This window comes from Lactuca serriola, chromosome 8 (genome assembly GCF_051521515.1).
Source record: "Lactuca serriola cultivar US96UC23 chromosome 8, Lser_US96UC23_V15, whole genome shotgun sequence".
Classification (NCBI taxonomy): Eukaryota; Viridiplantae; Streptophyta; class Magnoliopsida; order Asterales; family Asteraceae; genus Lactuca; species Lactuca serriola.
Window position 1 is genome coordinate 336,240,312 of NC_136415.1, and position 22,044 is coordinate 336,262,355.

The following is a 22,044-nucleotide window of genomic DNA, read 5'->3' on the forward strand; positions in this document are numbered from 1 at the left end:
TGAGTACTTTGATGAGCAATATGCAGCTCTAGCAGAGACAGCTGCCGCTGCAGCCACTTCGGTTGTAACTGCGGCAGGGGTTGGAGGAGGACCCGACATGGCTTTCCAGTACCGGGACTTCGATAATACGAAGCCCCCGACATTTGATGGTACACAGGATGCTATTCGGGCTATGAGGTGGTTATCTGACGTGGAGGGATGTTTCTTCACATGCTCTTGTCCTGCTGACAAGAAGGTCAGATGTGCCCTGAACCTGCTGAGGCTTGGGGCGAAGGACTGGTGGAGATTGACGACAGTTTCATATTCGGATGATCAGCAGACTGTTATTACCTGGGAGCAGTTCAGGGATATGTTTCGCACCCGCTACGTTCCTCGTGTTGAGCGGGAGCGGCTTGCTCAAGAGTTCTTGACTTTGAGACAGGATGGAGAGTCAGTGATGGAGATTACCCGGATGTTCACGGAGAGGGCTATGTTTTACCCGGAGTTTGCGTCGGAGCAATCTCAGATGACTTGTTATCTGAGTATGCTCAAGACGAATATACGACAGTTTGTGGCTACACAACGTTGTGATACCCTCCTAGATCTTCAGGAAGCCGCGAGGCGGCGGGAGTTGGAGATAGAACTGCAGCTGAAGGAGCAGCGTCAGGCACCGGCCTAGTCGCAGCCGGCGCCTAAGCGGTCTAAGACTGTTGAAACACGATCTGGGGGTCAGCAGAGCCGCACTTGTGGAAAGTGCGGCATGGTTCATTAAGGGGTTTGTCGAGCAGGAGGAGGATGCCACAAATGTGGAAAGGAGGGGCATTATGTCAGGGACTGCCGTCAGTCCGCCCCTCCACCAGATATGAGGATTTGTTACCATTGTCATCAGGTTGGTCATGTGAAGACCAACAGTCCGCAGCTCGCCGCTAAGTCGGCGCAAGGATCTACTCCAGTTGCTGGGAAGATTGGTGATGGGAGGCTAGCTAAGGTGGAGCCTCCAAAGGCTCAGGGACGCACCTTCCAGCTTATGGCCGAGGAGGCCAAGACGGCACCGGATGTGGTTGCTGGTACGTTTCTATTCTCTGTCTCAATTATTGTATTGTGTTACGCTTATTGATTGTACCTATGATTAGGTACATTGTTAGTAAATTCTTTGCCTGCTTTGGTTCTATTTGACTCGGGGGTGAGTCGATCGTTCGTATCGCTGACTTTTAGTAGAGGGTTCAGGGTGCCGATTGATGATCTCAAGTGCCCGTTGCGGGTCTCGATCACCAGCGAGCACGGAGTTTCCGCTTCTTTGGTCTACCGGGGATGCAAGTTGGAGATTTTCGGGGTGTCCTTCCCGATAGATTTGATTCCTATTCCCATGGGGGATGTATGCGTGATTATAGGGATGGATTGGCTCAGCCGTTTTGGCGTCATGATTGACTGTGAGAGGCAGTGGGTGGTAGTTCGGACCCCAAGTGGGGGAGAACTTGTAGTGTATGGAGAGGGCACCAGGTTGAGATCAAGGTTCTGTTCGACAGCCAGGGCCCGACAGTATATTCAGCACGGGTGTGCCGGTTATTTGGCATATGTGAGAGATATGCGGGATAGGGAGCAACTCTCAGTTTCAGAGGTCCCGGTGGTGAGAGAGTTTGCTGATGTGTTTCCGGAAGAGTTACCCGGAGTGCCTCCGGAGAGGCAGGTTGAGTTCAGGATTGATCTAGTGCCAGGTGCGGCTCCTATCGCCAAGGCGCCGTACCATTTGGCACCGCCTGAGATGCAGGAGCTGTCATCTCAGTTGCAGGAACTGTTGGGTAAGCAGTTTATACGTCCGAGTAGTTTGCCCTGGGGAGCGCCGATCCTTTTCGTCAAGAAGAAGGACGGTTCGCACAAGATGTGCATTGGCTATAGGGAGCTGAACAAGTTAACGGTGAAGAACCGTTCTCCGCTCCCAAGGATAAACGATCTGTTCGATCAGCTGCAAGGTGCATCTTGGTTTTCCAAGATTGACTTGAGATCAGGATATCACCAGGTCAGGGTGAGGGAGGAAGACGTGGAGAAGACCGTGTTTCGAACTCGTTATGGTCATTACGAGTTTGTGGTGATGCCGTTTGGGCTCACCAACGCACCGGCAGTGTTCATGGATTTGATGAACCGAGTCTGCAGACCGATGCTCGATCGCTCGGTCATTGTATTCATAGATGACATCTTGGTATATTCCAAGACTTGGGAGCAGCATGAGGAGCATCTCAGGGAGTTGTTGGAGGTTTTGAGGCGAGAACGGTTGTACGCCAAGTTCTCGAAATGTGAGTTTTGGTTACGAGAGGTCCAGTTCCTCGGACATCTCGTTAACCAGGAGGGGATTCTGGTCGATCTGGCCAAGGTAGAGGCAATTATGCAGTGGGAGGTTCCGAAATCTCCCTCAAACATCAGGAGTTTCTTGGGTTTAGCAGAGTATTATTGGAGATTCATTCATGATTTCTCCAAGATTTCCGTACCCCTCACTCGTCTAATGAGGAAAGGGGTGGATTTCTGGTGGGGCCCGGAGCAGCAGAGGGCGTTTGAGACCCTGCGACAGTGTTTATGCGAGGCGCCAGTGTTGACACTCCCCGAGGGAGTTGAGGATTTTGTGGTATTTTGTGATGCGTCCATCACAGGATTGGGGGCAGTCTTCATGCAGAGGGGACGAGTGATAGCCTATGCATCAAGGCAGTTTAAGCCGCATGAGACGAGATACTCCACACACGATCTTGAGTTGGGAGCGGTGGTCTTCGCTCTTAAGATTTGGAGGCACTATCTGTACGGAGTCCGTTGTACGGTATACACGGATCACAAGAGTTTGAAGCACATCATGGACCAGCCAAACCTGAACATGAGGCAGCGCAGGTGGATGGATGTGGTCAAGGACTATGATTGCGAGATCCTTTACCATCCTAGTAAAGCGAACGTGGCTGCGGATGCTTTGAGCCGCAAGTCTGCTAAGTTTTCTACCCGAGCCAAATGTATGAGGATAGTGGTGGATTCCCCGCTGGTAGGTTTGGTCAGAGATGCTCAGATCGAGGGTATGAAACCGAAGAACTGGAAGTTGGTGAGGATTAAGGGCGAAAGCGCCCGGTTTGTTCATGATAGCCGCGGGCTATTGACCCGATATGGACGGGTTTGGGTTCCGATGACCGGAGGAGTTAGGCAGACAGTGATGGAGGAGGCTCATAAGTCTCGTTTTTCTATTCACCCGGGGCCACCAAGATGTACCGTGATTTGAGTTCGAGTTATTGGTGGCCTGGTATGAAGCGAGATATCGCTTGGTATGTTGAGAAGTGCTTGACCTGTAGGATGGTCAAGGCCGAGCACCAGAGGCCGCATGGTAAGCTGTATCCTCTGGAGATTCCCATGTGGAAATCGGAACAGATCACGATGGATTTCATCATGAAGTTGCCAAGGACGGCAAAGGGATTCGACGCTATATGGATCATCGTGGATCGATTGACCAAAAGTGCTCACTTCCTAGCCAAACAGGAGAGTTCGTCGGCAGAGAAGTTGGCCGACCTGTACGTCCGCGAGATTGTCTCTCGCCACGGAGTCCCGGTTTCCATTGTTTCGGATCGGGATGTCAGGTTTACTTCACGATTTTGGCTGACGTTCCACGAGGAACTGGGTACGAGGCTGCATTTCAGTACGACGTTCCATCCACAGACAGATGGGTAGAGTGAGCGGACCATCCAAACCTTCGAGGATATGTTGAGGGCATGTGTCATTGATTTCGGTGGGAGTTGGGATTCCCACCTACCGCTTATGGAGTTCGCCTACAACAACAGCTACCATTCCAGTATTAGCGCCCCACCTTTTGAGCTGCTGTATGGGTGGAAGTGTAGGACCCCAGTCTGTTGGGGCGAGGTTGGGCACAGGGTGATGGGTCAGACTGAGGTAGTTCTGCAAACTACCGAGATGATACAACAGATTAGACAGCGACTGCAGACCGCTTAGAGCCGGCAGAAAAGTTATGCGGACCGGCGCCGATCTGAGTTGGAATTTCAGGAAGGTGACATGGTTCTCCTGAAGGTCTCACTCTGGAAGGGTGTGATCCGTTTCAGGAAGAAGGGAAAGCTGGGTCCCCGCTATATTGGGCCGTTTAGGATTGTTGCCAGGGTGGGCAAGGTGGCTTATAGGTTAGAGCTCCCGGAAGAGCTTAACCGGATCCACAACACGTTTCATGTTTCGCAATTGCAAAAGTGCGTGATGGACCAGGAGGCAGTAGTGTCGTTGGATGACATTCAGGTCAATGAGCGCTTGAACTATGTGGAAAGGCCTGTGGCGATTTTGGAAAGTAAGAAGAAGACTCTACGGAACAAGGAAATACTTTTGGTAAAGGTACAATGGGAACATCGGAAGGGATCTGAGTGGACGTGGAAGCCGGAGGTGGAGATGCGCGAGCATTATTCGGCATTGTTTATCCCAGCAGACTTCGAGGACGAAGTCTAGTTCAAGTGGGGGAGAGTTGTAACGCCCCAACTCTCAGGTAATACTTTGAATAAAATATTTTTGGGTTTTGGCCCTACTCGACGAGTTGGTTGCCCTACTCGTCGAGTAGCAGCGGGTTGGATCGCGACTTAAGTGATCTACTCGGCGAGTAGGAGTTGGAAAGTGAAACCCTAATTCCCGGGGTTTGCACCCTTATTTAAAGAAGCTCAGGCCTCTTTTAGTTCCTTTGCAGCCCCCTTTGCATCTCTAACTCGTATGTGTGTGTGCCATTGTGTTTTGAAGCTTTGAGAGAAGAATTTTGGGTAGGAGTTTGGGGAAACAAGTGATTGAGGCAAGGAGCTGGGAGGAGATCCGAATTCTACTTCTGTAGACATCGCTTGGGAAGGTATTTAACCATTACCCTCAGTTATTTCAGTTTAGACCTCATCTTTGAATGAGTTTTAGGGTTTTATAAGGGTATCAAGTTGGTATGGCAATCCATGGGCTAGATCTGAAGTTGTAACTTCAGATCTGGACCCTCTTTGAATTATACAAGCATAAAGTTCCAGATTAAGTCGAGATAAAGGTTCCCTTGGTCCATGAACACCCATTAAAAGTTTGGTTTTGACATTAAGAGCTTGTAAAGCAATGCATGCACGTAAAGTTTGCAACTTTACGTGATAAGCAGGCTTAAGGAAGTTAGATCTGCAATTTGGGACCTTGTCATGACTTAAAGACGTCTGCATGTTGAAATGACTGAAGGGACTCGGCGAGTCGCAAAGCCGACTCGGCGAGTCATATGAAGATGTGCATTAAACCTGACGAGTTGGATGAACAACTCGGCGAGTCAGATGAATGAAGCCGTGAACTCGACGAGTTGGTTGAACAACTCGGCGAGTTAGATGAAGATGGTCATGAAACTCGACGAGTTGAAGAACAACTCGGCGAGTCGTATGGGTTTTAGCCAAGGATATGTTCGCGGTTATACCTGTCGAGTTACAAGGAGGAAACTCGACGGGTGGCCTTAAGGTTTGATCGGGATTCGAAGGAACTCGACGAGTCACCCCGATGACTTGGCGAGTTGGAACGTGCTTTAAGGACTCGGCGAGTAGCCGAGTGTACTCGGCGAGTTGAGGTCAACATGGACTGCTGACCTTGATCGAGGACTTTGACCTTGATCAGGATTTGACTAGTGGGTTATGGAGTGCCTTATAGGGCTAAGGACTTATGAGTATATTGTTCTATGGTTATAGGTGGTGGAGCCTGTGACAAGTGTTCCGATAGTTGGAGCTTACCTTCCGAGTCGACATCTGCAAGGTGAGTGATCCTCACTATATCGATAGGGTCTACGGCACCAAGGCCGACCCATTAGTTGTTATTGTTGTGGTATGCTACATGTGATATGATCTGTTTGATCAGAATTAGGGGAGACAGTATGTTATGATTTTATGATCCGTAGGGATTGGTATGTTAGTGACCTGCTAGGTCGGTGCTCTAGTTACGAGAGAATCCTATGATTGATGATCAGTGAGATAGATATGCTTGATGTTTTTATATGCATGTATAAGATAGTATGCGCACTTGGTTATTTACTGGTGGGTTGGGTTGAGGCGGTCCTGCTTTGTGCTGAAGGCCAACATACCCTATGAGCGGTCCGGGGAGACTGTAGGCCACGTGGCGAACCAGTTATGCCGAAGGCTCGGGATAGATTCAGAGAGACTGTAGGCCCAATAGGGCAGACCAGTCAGGCCAATGGCCCAGTATGCATGTTGATTGATTGATTGATTGTGATTGACATGGTTTCTGTCAGTTCGGTATTGGTATTTTGGGGGTAGCTCACTAAGCCCTCGGGCTTACATTTTTCAGTTAATTGTTTCAGGTACTTCAGGAGATCGAGGGAAGGCGAAGGCGTGACCGTACCGCTCCGCATCCTTATGATATGTTTTGGGACACTCTGATGATATATGATTTGGAAATGTTTTGTAAAAACAATTACTATTTGTTTCTTTTGTTAAAATTAAAAGTTTAAATTTGGTGTAAATTTGATGGATGTTACACGTACGTTGTGATTCAGCAAACCCTAATTTTTAGGGTTTAACCCCTATATAATCCCCATTATGAGGGTTGAAGTTGTCCCCTCATTAGCCTCCTTTCCTCATCAGCCCTCCCGTGAAACCCTAGCTACCATTTGAGTGTTCTGAGCTTAGAAGTGACCTTGGTTGGTATTTTTGGTGATCTTGAAGAATGAATGATCTCGTGGTGTAACGACGTAAATTTTCAAACCAAAATTTTCAATTTAAAAACACATTTATCACAGTAATAAAACCTCAAAATGTCATAATGTCAATCATCAAATCTCATAATCAAAGACTGTATATATATGTATATATCAAAACTACAGGATTCTCTAAATCATAACTCAAACTCTGATGCGTGTGTACAATCATGTTGGCGCCTTCCGGTGATCCTGAGAAGTACCTGAAACACATAACACATAACACGGTAAGCACGAAGCTTAGTGAGTTCCCCAAAATACCACATACAAATATAATAAGCCTCTCATGGTTATAGCTCGTTGGAACCTCTAGCCCGGTCTTAGTGTGGACCCTCCGGTCTCACGGCTTGTTGGACACTCCAGTTCGGTCTCAGTGTAGACCCTCCAGTCTCACGGCTCGTTGGACCCTTCGGTCAAATCTCACTAACGTATAATATAACATACATATATCACACAAACAAGATGCATAACTCAAGTAAACACATAAGACCCTCCGGTCACTCATAGATACCACTCATGGTAAGTATAATGAGAAGACTCACCTCGGAAGAATTGGACAACCTCGAACTCGAATCACCAGTCTAGCCTCCGCCTAACACACACAATAATTATCCCTAATTAATAGTTGCTCTCATGAAGCTAGACTAACCCTTCCGTACACTCACAGAAGGGTAAAAGACCATTTTAGCCCTCCATGGGCTCAATAGACCACACGTTGACCAAAACCCTAAAAGTCAACCAAAAGTCAACGGCAGGGAGTACGTTGCGCGTACCAGCTCTCTACGCTGGGGATACTCAGCTGCCATGCAGATATCGGGGATGCTCGACCCCTTCGGTGTGCGTACTGGGATTACGCCCAACGTAAGTCCCAATTTCACTCTCCTCACATATTTGGTCTTAATCAGTTAAGAAATTGGCTCATATCACAGATCTGGACTCCCTAATATCTCTTAATCCATAAAGTCAACGACTTTAAGCCTTTGCACGACTGATTAGGTCACAAACACTCAAAACACTCATCCTCTTTCTTCATAAAGCTCATATCTCATGCATGGCTTGTTTATAACGTCCAAGATTGGATTTTTATGACTTTACTCCAGAAAATACACTAAAAGGGGGGTTGATCATGGTCTCTGGAGCTCATTATCTCATAAAGTCTCCATATTTTGGGATAAAACCCTAAAATACTCCATATAAATGCACAATCTGAAAGAGTGAGAAAGCTTGAAGATTTATACCTCTATGTGAAGCTTTCCACACAGCTAAGCTCAAATCCAAAAGCCTGGACTCTCACTCATTTTTCTATAAGGTTTCTTCTCCACTTAAAGAACACAAGATTACACTCACAAGCTCTCAAATGCACTCACAAGCTATAAGAACGATGATTTAGGGTAAGGAGGGTTTGGTGTTTGGGAATGGTGGCCAGGAATGAGGCCATCATATCCTTTATATAGGGGACTCACCAACAATTAGGGTTTTCATTTTGGGCCTAGTACGCCCAACGTACTAGGTGGTCTCCACGTCATATGCACGCATATGAGTACGCTGAGCGTACACTATAGTACGCCCCACGTACTCATTTACCACCTTTTTTCTAAAAAGGGCCAAAATGGACAAGTGCTCAAAAGATCATGGTTTACAAGGTATACCTGGACTTGGGATGTTAAAATTCTCCCCCACTAGAATCAGACTTCGCCCTTGAAGTCATGCTATGCAAATAACTCTGGATGCTGCTCCTGCATCTCCGACTCCGGCTCCCAAGTCGACTCGGACCCTCTCCGATGTTGCCACTGGACCTGAACCAGGGGCACCTCTTTGTTCCTCTGAACCTTCACCTTTCGATCTAAAATTGTGATCGGTCTCTCAATGTAATTCAGGCTCGCATCCACCTGAATGTCCTCTAGGGGTACCACTGCCGTCTCATCAGCTACACACTTCCTCAACTGTGATACGTGGAAGGTGTTATGAATCTGACTCAACTCAACCGGTAGCTCCAACTGGTAGGCTACTCTGCCTACTCTGGCGGTTACTCTAAAAGGACCGATGTATCGGGGCCCTAGCTTGCCCCGTTTCCTGAATTGGAATCACCCCTTTCCATGGGGATACCTTCAGGAAGACAAAATCTCCGGCCTGGAATTCTAGCTCGAATTGTCTCCTGTCCGTATAACTGTTCTGGCGACTCTGGGCCGTCAGTAATCTCTATCTAACCTGCTGAATCTGCTCAATCATCTTTAGCACTATCTCAGTGCCACCCATCACTCTCCGTTCCATCTCTCCCCAACAAATATGAGTTCGACACCTCTTCAGCCACCTTGATCTGATGAATAGAAAGCTCAGGATATCCCTCCTTCCAAATTGTAGCAGATCCCTCTTATCATAAAGACGAATACACCCATGCTTGAGTTTGATGACAGCAGCAGCTGTGGTTTCATCAAACACCCAATATTCCATAGATTGTAGAGATCCATCTGGATGGTTCTGAAGGATAGGAATCTGCTTTACTTGATTGGTTGCGGGCCACATCACATATCGAAGAGGCTGATTGGTTTTGGGATCTATGACATTGGGGTAAATCTTGATGATAGACGATGCTGTCTTCATAGAGGGAAAGCCCTTTGCCACTTGACCTTCTAAAAACAACCTGAATTGTGTTGCCTTGGGTTCATTTGTTGGATTTGAAAACGGAGCTTTAGACAATTCCGTAAGATCAACCCTGGTCTAAGAATTGAAATCGTGAGCATCTTTATACAATTCAATATTTCCACTCTTCCTTCTTACGATCCAAATTTTTAGAGGTTCATGGAAACCCCATGAGATGATCCCAGACCTATCACCATAAATGTTTTTGAAGCGATTTTCTCCAAGGTCCGTAAGGGTGATCTTTGGTTGATTCACGGGAGCATTCTGATTCGAGTTCTTCTTGAACAAAAGTTGACCCTTCTCAGCAGACTTGTCTAGTTTAGCACGTTTTGCTTGTTGGAATAGTGTCTAAGGCTACAACTATATTAGGCAAGTATTTGACCCGATTGTGCATGGTCCTTTTGGGTTGTCTTCACCATAGCGACTTGACAAGATGATTTATTATGCGAGAATAAATATTATTAATATATTATGAGAATAATATAAGGAATAATAATATTGTTATTTGATTACTATAAGTCATAAATTAATTAGAATTAATTTGGTGACTTAAAGAGATTAATTAAATAAGAAGGTATAAACTGTCAATTGTTTGATAGTTACACTTTGGGCTGTAAATCCTTCTTGGATAGGGGTGGACGATTTCTAGGGCTTGGGATAAGCCACAAATCATCCAAGGGCGTATCTTGGAAAGGATTTAGATTGCTTTGAGTAAAGATTATCCATGTAACGACCCAATTTTCACGTCCAAAAATTTCGTTTTTAAAACATTACTTTAGAAAACATTAATAATTAAAACATTGCTTAATTAAACCATTTCACATCGAAAACCGAATTTGAAATCCATAACAGTTAAACAACCAAAATACCAGAGTATCAATCCTAGGGTAAACTCATAAATGCGGAATCAAGGAGTGTGTGTGTGATGAGCCGCTAACGCGCCTGCTCGTTCCCCTTGGCTGAAGAGGTACCTGAAACAACAACTGAGAAACGTAAGCACAAAGCTTAGTGAGTTCCCCCATTGTACCATATACCATACAACACATATCATACATACTGCCAGGCTATTCTGGGGTGCCTGACTACCTGGTACGACCATTCTGGGGTGCCGACCTACCCATGCGGCCATTCTGGGGTGCCGTCCTACACGTGTCAAGCCATTATGGGGTGCTGACTACCCGTGTCAAGCTATTCTGGGGTGCTGACTACCCATCGGTCCTAACAACCGATCCTCGGGGACTATTTCACCCCCTACTGCTACTTACACATATATCATACATAACATATTATCAGACATATATGGGGTGTCTGGGCTGCCCTTCGGTCCTAACAACCGAACTCGGGGACTGGTCCCCTCCTACTACCTCTATCGCATATAACATAACAAGCCAACATGCAAACATATCATCACATACTGTCAGACATTTCTGGGGTGTCTGAACTACCCTTCGGTCCTAACAACCGATCTCTACTTCTATCACATATACATATCATGCTAGCATATAACATATCAGGTAGTAACAAACCTAGATGATATCACAAAGACAATCATCTAACATACGACTCCTACTGGTGGGCCGACATTGTGGCCGTAGACCCACCGCTACTGGAAGGTAACTCACCTCGAAGTAGCTGCTGATCTGATCGGGAACTGACGGTCTACTGCTGCTGCTGCTGCTCCGGAAATCCTCCGGCTGTAATTCCCACAACATACTCAATCAAACACTACTAACTGTCCTTTGGGTAAATGACCATTTTACCCCTGATCATGCCCTAAGTCAAAGTCAGAGTCAACTTTCAGGGTGCAAACCCCTGAAACTTAGGGTTTCATCCAACAACGGTGACTCGCCGAGTCCGGAATATGGACTCGTCGAGTCACCGACTTAAACATGTCCCGGGTCCCGTCTCTACTCGGCGAGTCGGACCTATGAATCGCCGAGTCCAAAGCTAAAAATGGAAAATACTCAAATAAGATTTACGTACCAGGAACCAGGTGCTACAAATCTCCCCCACTTATTTTAGACTTCGTCCTCGATGTCTGATGCTCGATCCTGAAACAGCTCGGGGTAATGCTCCATCATCTCGTCCACCGGCTCCCAAGTCCATTCTGAACCCTTGCGGTGCTACCATCGCACCTTCACTAGCTCCACCCTCTTGTTCCTCAAATCCTTCGACTTCCTGTCGAGGATTGCGACTGGGCGCTCAATGTAATTCAGGCTGTCATCGACCTGAATATCCTCTAACGACACCACTACGGAATCGTCCACTAGGCACTTCCGCAGCTGAGAAACATGGAACGTGCTGTGGATCTGGCTGAGCTCGACTGGCAGATCCAGCCTATACGCCACCTTGCCCACCCGGGCCACAACTCTGCACGGTCTGATGAATCTCAGGCTCAACTTGCCTCGCTTCCTGAATCGAATGACACATTTCCATGGGGACACCTTCAGGAGAACCATATCCCCGACTTGGAATTCCAAGTCGGATCGACGCTTGTCGGCGTAACTTTCCTGCCAACTCTGAGCAGTCTGAAGCCTGCTCCGAACCTGCTGGATCCTCTCGGTCGTCTTGAGCACCACCTCGGCGCTCCCCATGACTCTCTGGCCAACTTCACCCTAGCATATCGGGGTCCTGCACCTCCGACCGTACAACATCTCGAATGGGGGACGGTCAATACTCGCGTGGTAGCTGTTGTTGTATGAGAACTCAGCCAAGGGAAGATAAGTATCCTAGCTACCACCGAAGTCTAGCATGCACGCCCGCAACATATCCTCCAGAGTCTGGATGGTCCGCTCGCTCTGACCATCTGTCTGCGGGTGAAACGTGGTGCTAAAATGCAAACGAGTGCCCAACTCGTCATGAAACCTCTTCCAAAACCTGGAAGTAAAACGCACATCCCTGTCCGAGATAACCGATACTGGCACCCCGTGCCGCGCCACAATCTCCCTAATATAGATGTCGGCCAATTTCTCGGCCGGTATGCTCTCCTGAATCGGGATAAAGTGAGCACTCTTGGTCAATCGATCCACGATGACCCAAATCGAATCCACTCCATGTGCGGTCCTGGGAAGCTTCGTGATAAAATCCATCGTGATATCTTCCCATTTCCACAACGGGATGTCCAACGGTTGCATCTTGCCATGCGGTCTCTGATGTTCGGCCTTGACCTTCCTGCAGGTCAAGCACCGCTCAACGTACCATGCCATATCCCGCTTCATGTAGGGCCACCAATAATCTGGACCAAGATCCCTATACATCTTCGTCGCCCCGGGATGAATAGAGAATCGGGACTTGTGCGCCTCCTCCATCAAGATCTGGCACACGCCTCCGTGATACGGCACCCACACCCTACGGTGTAGTGTCAATAGTCCTCGACTATCATAATCGAAGGAGGAAACCTGACCCACCACACGCTCGCTCTTCCGCTGTTCCTCCTTGATAGCCTCCTGTTGAGCCTCCCGAATCTGCTCCAACAGGAGAGTCACTACGGTCATCCTCATGCAAATATCCCTGATCGGCGCTGCTTTGCGGCTATGTGCATCGGCCACCACGTTGGCCTTCCCTGGGTGGTAAAGGATCTCGCAATCATAATCCTTCACCACGTCCAACCACCGACGCTGCCTCATGTTCAAATTCGGCTGATCCATGAGGTACAAACTCTTGTGGTCCATGTAGATGGTACATCGAACCCCGTAGAGGTAATGTCGCCAAATCTTGAGGGCAAAAACCACCGCCCCAACTCCAAATCATGCGTCGAGTAGTTCGCCTCGTGAGGCTTGAGCTGCCTCGAAGCGTAGGCAATGACATGCCCCCTCTGCATCAGTACCTGTGAGAACCCGATATTTCAACTCTTTGTAATGACCTAAAAAGTCAAGTATTGTAACCACTTTTGAGTTAATAAAATTAACATTGATAATAAAATGTCCAAAAAGTTTCTATTTAAATTCCTTCTATGTTTAAATGTCATTAAACCATGATCGTACGTAAAAAGAACGCCCAAATCCGACTCCGTATATTGAAGTTATGATTTTTCCAAGTTCGGCTTAGCAGCAGACAACTAAAAACTCGAATCGGAGATCGAGCGACTTTTGGCCGGAATGACCTAAACGAGAATCGAAGGTCTCGACAATGGTATTTCAGCGGTGAAAAGTCTGGCAAAAACCGACGTCAGATAAAGAAGTTATGAATTTTTAAAGAAATTCCTTAATCACGACATTTTATAAATAAATAATAAAAATAATTTCGGAATTTGCCAACGGAGTCTAAACGAAAGTTGTAGAGCGTAGTCTCACCTACGCGTGGATATAAAGACCATCGAAAATGGAGTTCGTATGAAGAAGATATGATTTTTTGAAGTTTATTAAATAAATTATATATAAATATAATTCAAAATCCGGTAATATCCGAAGGAGGAGTCAGCGTCCTCATCCGAGTTACGCACCGCGTAACCTTGTACGCCCCGCGTACGCGAGGGCCTTGGTCTCGGTCCGTCTAGCTCGCCCCTATGCGAAGCTATCCCCTTTCCGTCCCATCCGAAGCCGAGGCAGTCGAGGACTCGGTCATGCATGACGTACGAGTACGCGCTGCGTACGAGCGTATGCCCCGCGTACCGAGGCAGTTCAGCCCTCTATAAATAGAAATGCGAGGGTTCCCGAAAATTTTGCTCATTCTCTCTCTATTCTCTTGCGTTTTGCCTCGTTTTCCGTGCCCGCACTACCCCGAAGCTCTGGTCTTTTTGCTCAAGTCCCGAGGGTCGATTTTACTCCCGAGATTCCTGAGAATCCCGAGAAAAATCTGTTTCCCGAGACGAAACTCTGCCCGATTTTCCATCTCGCTATCTTCAAACTTTCAAGTGAGTTCATACCCCTTTATTAACCCTTTTTAATTATTCCAAATGCTTTTATATGCTTTCTAAGGGGGGGGGGGGGGGGGGAAATACAAGTAAAACACACGACTACTATCGGGTGTTATATATAAAGATTTTTATACACTTTTATTAAGTAGAATCATATGTGATTTATAAAGTTTATAGGGAACTCTCGTATACAAAATATATTACAATGGAATCCTATCTTTAATAATATAAATTGTTGTAATGCATGTATAAACTAAACATTTTCTTAGATTATATGTATACTTGCCTACCTTAGGCTCTGCAAAAATCTATACAGTTATAAAATGTAATTCCTTTTCTAGGCATTTTTCTAAACAAACAAGTCACACTTTTAGAAAACTATAATAGGTATAGTTTTACGAGGATATTGCTAACTTTTACATACTAGAAACATGATTTTCAAGAAGTCACTTTCATATACAAGAACAAACGAACATTTTAACACGTAAATCTGTTTTTATACCACGGTTTTGTGAGACATAAACTTCACGTACGTTCGAGTACACATTTCAAGTCCTGTATTATATATACCAGAATCCCTTGTAGGGGGAGCATGGTGTTTGTGTATAGATCTATACGGGCTTGACAACCCGCGCCCTGACTGTTAGCTACAGTCCACCATTTGGGGTGACAAACGTCATAACATTCCAACGCCTGAAGAACGTTGTGTATAGGCATTCTGAGTCAATAGTATGGTTATAAAACTCACATGGGGTATTAAAAATGCATTGATGTACAAGGTTTTCAAACACATTGGTTATTTTACACTTACATACATTTTAGAAACAAACATGAGTCTTGAGAGAAGGCTACTTTTATACTAGTAGAAAATATAGGATTTTCTAAACACAACACAACCAAGGACAAAACATTTCATTTCATACAAACATTGTCATTTAAATACTTATGAAACTCACCAGCTTAAATGCTGATCTACTCTTTCAAAATTACTTGTATGTCCCAGGAAATCAGTAATTTCTGGTATCATTATGCTTTTGATGAAGGGATGCTGCGGTGCCAGTTTAATCTCATATTTTGACATCATATTGTAATTGGTTTTGAACATGTAACTTTTGACAAATGTAAACTTTCAATTATATATATGATGGTTGTATTGCTTTCTTTACTATGTATTCAATTGTTACGCTACCACATGAAGTCATCCGCCCCCGAACGTTTCCGCCGTTCAGGTTTGGGGGTGTGACAGATTGGTATCAGAGCAATGTTTATAGTGAACTAAGTATATCGAACCACATAAGATATACAAACTATAAATGCTTAAGGGACTAACACTCTCTGACAAAACATTTTTTTTTCTTTTTACGCTTAAGCAGCGTTACGTTTAACTTAAATTGATAGTTCATTTAAGTACAATTACATGCATACAACAAATTATTTTCGTGATATCTAACTCTACAACAAGTATTTAGACAAGTTGACACTACGATTAAGCCTCGATATATGTAATCAGATTTTGGACAAATATAGCGTGATCAACTATATTTGCCCGAGATTGGACCAATGTATATCGAGGAATGATCGTAGTAAGCAACAAGTCGAAACTTACCAAACTGTTACTAGAATCAAACACAAGAATTTAAATACTATAGGAGTATTTGCTACCTAAACTAGTTTAACTTACATGTTTTACATGTTTTAACTTTATTCAATTCTTATAACCCTATTTATCGTACAGTCAATTTCACCACCCCGACGACCCCTACTTTCCCAACCAAGGCAACGGAGGATGGGTCGAAGATGATCCCGAAGAGGACGAGGAACCCATAGAAGTGGATGATGACTCCGGTACCGAATCAGAGCCGGAAGTGATCGATCCACCACCCGTTCAACCTCCCGTCTTCGTAAGGAACTTTCAAGGACCGAATCCCGTCTGGGGAAGTCACCTCCATCATTGGAGCCAACAACAAGGCATACGCCCTCCCTACGGCATGTGCCCGGACTTCTATGATGTCCGCGGTGGAGGTTCGGCTGATCGGGCACTCCTGGTAATGGTGGGTAAGCTAGACAATCAGTCCTATCAGTCCGGAGTTCAAGCTAGCCGACTCCAGGATGTCAACGTGGAAGTGCAGGTTCACACTTCTGACATCCGTAGGCTGGACAAGATACAAGACAATGCTCAACTCCAAACCGAGGCATTCCAAGCGCAAATGATTGCAGCCCTCGCTGAACTGAGGGAACAACAAGTCGCTTTTGATAGGCGTCTAATGGAGTCAAAGCAATCAGATGCAGAGTCAAGCTCCAAGCGCAACCTACGTCGCAAGTAGTGCTTGTCAAAGACTCAAATTTTGTTATAGCTTAGGACCTCGGCTAAAAGTCTTTAAATTTCTCGAACTTTGTAATCGGAGACCCTTATAGGGGTCAAATTTTCATGATCGTTGTATCAACTTTTATATTAATATAAGTGACACTATTATTACTACGTTGAGTATTTCGTCCAAACCTTGAAAAGTCTTTGAGAAACCAAATACTTGTTTCGTACTTTCAGTCTTACAAATAACTTTCATTCTTCTATTTTAAGACTCATACTAGCATCTGTTGTTAAACTATAGCAATTTAGTTCATGAGACACATTAATTTTCTATTCTATGGAATTCTTATCTTTACCTTTTCAACCTATAGTTGAAGGATGCCTCCGCGTAGGAATCCAAGGCGAAGCAATGGTGGGGAAGCACCTATACCACCACCACCTCCACCACCTCAATTTGATGTTGTTATGTTCCAAGCAGCAGTCACCGCAGCGGTAGCAGCTGCCATGTCACAGATCAATAACTTGAGTACTAATGGCTCGGGATCTGGCACACACCCATCCAACCATGGCGAGAGTCATGGACCACCCCGAGAATGCACCGATAAGGACTTTACTAATGCCAAGCCTCGGATGTTTTATGGATCTGGTGGTGTGATAGCCCTGAGACAGTGGATTGAAAGGACAGAGTCAGTCTTTGAAATCTGCTCCTGTCCCGAGCACAGCAAAGTCAAATTTACAACTTTCACCCTTATTGATAGAGCTTTAACTTGGTGGAATGGCCACGTTAAAGTACTTACCCTGATAGCGGCAAACTCCATAAGCTGGGAGAGCCTAAAAGCCATGATGATGAGAGAATACTGCCCACGGGGAGAGATTCAAAAGCTCGAACACGAACTATGGACTCTCAGAATGGTTGGTACCGACATCACAACTTATACCAACCGATTCTGCGATCTGGCAATCCTTTGCCCATATATGATTGCTCCCGAGAGCAAGAAAATAGAAAAGGTACATCTGGGGACTGACGCCCCAAATACAATCAAGCGTGTTAGCTTCCAAACCTGACACCTTTGAAAGTGCTAAGGAACTGGCACAATATCTGATTGACTACGGAGGTCATCAGAACTCAACCGTTTCTGCACCAGAACCACAGAAAGGAAACAACAACAACAACAACAACAACAGGAAGAGAGTATGGAATAAAGGGAAGGGTGGGTCTTCCCAAGAATCCGCAAAGAAACAACTGGTTTCAGTGAACGCTGCCACTGTACCTACTACAGTCCCTACAAATCCCTACCCCACAAAGCCTTATGTAGGTAACCTTCCAAAGTGCACCAAATGCACTTACCACCACCATGGACCTTGTCGGGAAATGCAGTGCACCAACTGCAACAAAAAGGGACACACAACCCGTTTCTGCAAGGACCCCGCAAAACCGATCACTTAAGTTCCCAGTGCGGGTGTAGGCCAGACTTACTACGGTTGTGGCGAGGTGGGCCACTACAAGAGGAACTGCCCTAAGGCAGCAGGCACCGGCGGTGTGGGACGAGTTTTGGCGATAGGCCACGATGAAGTTGTAGCTGACCCAACTGTAGTTGCTGGTACGTTCCTTCTCGACAATTCATATGCATGCATATTATTCGATAGTGGAGCGGAGAGAAGCTTCGTGAGTCAAAACTTTATTCATTTACTTAAACCTAAACCTAGCAAGTTAGAAAAATCATTCACTGTAGAGATGGCCAATGGAAAAACCAAAAACACTAACTGCATATACATGGGCTGTACGTTAACTGTTGACGTCCATTCTTTTCCAATCAATCTCATGCCGGTCCAAATTAAAAGTTTTGACGTCATAGTCGGCATGGATTGGTTGAGTCTTCTTCGCGCCGACATCATGTGCTTTGAGAAAGCAGTCCGTCTTAATCTCCCTAACAACGAAACATTAGTTATCTACGGCGACAAATCAAGTACAAACCTTCGCATCATTTCGTGCATCCAAGCTCGAAAGTGCTTGCGGAAGGATTGTCGAGCATTCCTAGCGCACATCATTGATACAAGTCAAGAACTGAAGGACATCAAGAACATTTCAGTAGTACGCGACTTTCCTGATATCTTTCCAGAAGAACTACCAGGATTACCACCACAACGCCAAGTCGAATTCAGAATCGACTTAGTTCCAGGGGTTACCCCAGTAGCGAAGTCGCCTTATCGTCTCGCACCAGCAGAGATGCAGGAACTTTCCAGTCAACTTAATGAACTCCTTCAAAAAGGATTCATAAGACCAAGTTTCTCACCTTGGGGAGCACCGGTCCTGTTTGTAAAGAAGAAAGACGGATCGTTCCGCATGTGCATCGACTACAGAGAGCTGAACAAACTTACTGTCAAGAACCGTTATCCTCTACCCCGTATTGACGACCTATTCGATCAACTTCAAGGATCAAACTACTTCTCAAAGATAGATCTATGATCCGGATATCACCAATTACGAGTTCTAGAGGGGGATATTCCAAAGACAGCTTTCCGAACTCGTTATGGACACTACAAATTTATAGTGATGCCTTTCGGATTAACCAATGCACCAGCAGTATTTATGGACCTAATGAATAGGGTGTGCCGTCCTTACTTGGATCAGTTCGTCATCGTCTTTATCGATGATATACTTGTCTACTCCCGAAGTGAGGAAGAGCATAGTCAGCACCTACGAAAAGTCCTAGAAACACTGCGAACGGAGAAACTCTATGCGAAGTTCTCTAAATGTGAATTTTGGATTCAAAGAGTCGAATTTTTAGGCCACGTTGTTAGCGAGAAAGGCATACACGTGGACCCCTCCAAAATTAAGGCCATCGAGAACTGGTCGGCACCAAAGACACCTACATAAATTCGTCAATTTCTAGGTCTCGCTGGCTACTATCGCAGATTGATAAAGAATTTCTCTAGCATTGCGAAACCTCTTACTAGATTAACCCAGAAAGGCGTGGCCTTTGGCTGGGAAGCGAAACAAGAGAAGGCATTCCAGATGCTAAAATAGGCCTTGTGCACCGCACTGATACTATCCCTCCCCGAAGGGATAGAAGACTTCGTAGTGTATTGCGATGCATCGAATCAAGGACTTGGTTGTGTTCTTATTCAGAGAGGGAAGGTTATTGCTTATGCCTCCCAACAGCTTAAGACACATGAAGTGAACTATACGACACACGATCTTGAGGTAGGAGCAGTGGTATTTGCTCTGAAGATCTGTAGACACTACTTATACGGAACAAAGAGTACTATTTTCACCGATCACAAGAGCCTTCAACACATTTTCGATCAGAAGGAACTCAACATGCGACAACGACGATGGGTTGAGTTGCTAAATGACTACGAATGCGAAATTCGTTATCATCCTGGCAAGGCCAACGTGGTAGCTGACGCCCTCAGTCGAAAGGAATACACTGGTCGAAGGGTCAAATCTCTGACTATGACTATCCATTCCCACTTATCCACACAAATTAAGGCGGCACAAATGGAAGCTTTGCAACCTGAAAATGTGGCGGGTGAATCCCTGCGAGGAATGGAAAAGAATCTAGAAGTCAAGGGTGGCGGAGCCTACTATCTCATGGACCGAATCTGGACCCCGAAACATGGTGGTTTCAGAAACATAGTCAGGACCGAAGCACACAGCTCAAGATATTCCGTTCACCCAGGTTCAGATAAAATGTATCTGGATGTTAAGAAACTGTACTGGTGGCCTAACATGAAAGCAGAAATTGCTACCTTTGTAATTAAATACCTTACTTGCGCTAAGGTTAAGGTCGAGTATCAGAAACCGTCAGGATTACTACAACAACCGGAGATACCAAAATGGAAATGGGAGCGGATTACTATGGACTTCATAACCAAGTTACCCAAGACGACGAGTGGACTCGATACCATATGGGTCATCGTCGACAGATTAACCAAATCCGCACATTTCCTACCCATCAAGGAGACTGACAAAATGGAAAAGATTACAAGAACTTACTTAAGGGAAGTAGTGCGACTGCATGGTGTTCCGATATCCATTATCTCCGATAGAGATAGTAGATTCACTTCAAGATTCTGGCAGTCACTACAAAGTTACATGGGGACTAGGCTAGACATGAGTACAGCCTACCACCCACAAACAGACGGGCAAAGTGAGAGAACGATACAAACTTTAGAAGATATGCTGAGAGCCTGTGTGATTGACTTTGGAAAGGCATGGGATATCCATTTACCCCTTGTTGAATTTTCATACAACAATAGTTATCATACAAGCATAAAGGCTGCTCCGTTTGAAGCCCTCTATGGTCGAAAGTGCAGATCCCCTCTGTGCTGGACTGAAGTTGGCGATACCCAGTTAGCTAGAGGAAGAGTTCCTGAAAGCACTCTCACCGGTCCGGAAATCATACGAGAAACGACAGAGAAGATCGTTCAGATTCGTGAACGATTGAAAGCCTCTAGAGACCGACAGAAAAGCTACGCTGACCAAAGGAGGAAACCCTTGGAATTCCAGGTAGGAGACCACGTTTTATTAAAGGTCTCACCGTGGAAGGGTTTAATATGCTTTGGAAAGCGTGGGAAACTAAATCCAAGATACATAGGGCCTTTCGAGATTCTTGCCAGAATCGGCCCTATGGCTTACAAGCTTAACCTACCGCGTGAACTTAGTAACATACATCCAACCTTCCACGTCTCGAACTTGAAAAAGTGTCTGTCCGATGAGACTCTTGTTATTCCACTCGACGAGATCGAGATCAACGAGAGCCTCAACTTTGTGGAAGAACCGGTAGAAATCATGGACCGAGAGGTCAAGCAAACAAAACAAAGTCGCATACCCATCGTGAAGGTTCGCTGGAACGCCAAGCGGGGACCTAAATTCACATGGGAACACGAAGATCAGATGAAACAAAAGTACCCTCATCTCTTTCATGTTCGCTAGTATCTTTACTACTTTCAATTTCGGGACGAAATTCCCTCTAACGGGGGGATGATGTGACAACCCGATATTTCAACTCTTTGTAATGACCTAAAAAGTCAAGTATTGTAACCACTTTTGAGTTAATAAAATTAACTTTGATAATAAAATGTCCAAGATTTTCTATTTAAATTCCTTCTATGTTTAAATGTCATTAAACCATGATCGTACGTAAAAAGAACGCCCAAATCGGACTCCGTATATTGAAGTTATGATTTTTCCAAGTTCGGCTTAGCAGCAGACAACTAAAAACTCGAATCAGAGATCGAGCGACTTTTGGCTGGAATGACCTAAACGGGAATCGAAGGTCTCGACAATGGTATTTCAGCGGTGAAAAGTCTGGCAAAAACCGACGTTAGATAAAGAAGTTATGAATTTTTAAAGAAATTCCTTAATCACGACATTTTATAAATAAATAATAAAAATAATTTCGGAATTTGCCAACGGAGTCTAAACGAAAGTTGTAGAGCATAGACTCACCTACGCGTGGATATAAAGACCATCGAAAACGGAGTTCGTATGAAGAAGATATGATTTTTTGAAGTTTATTAAATAAATTATATATAAAT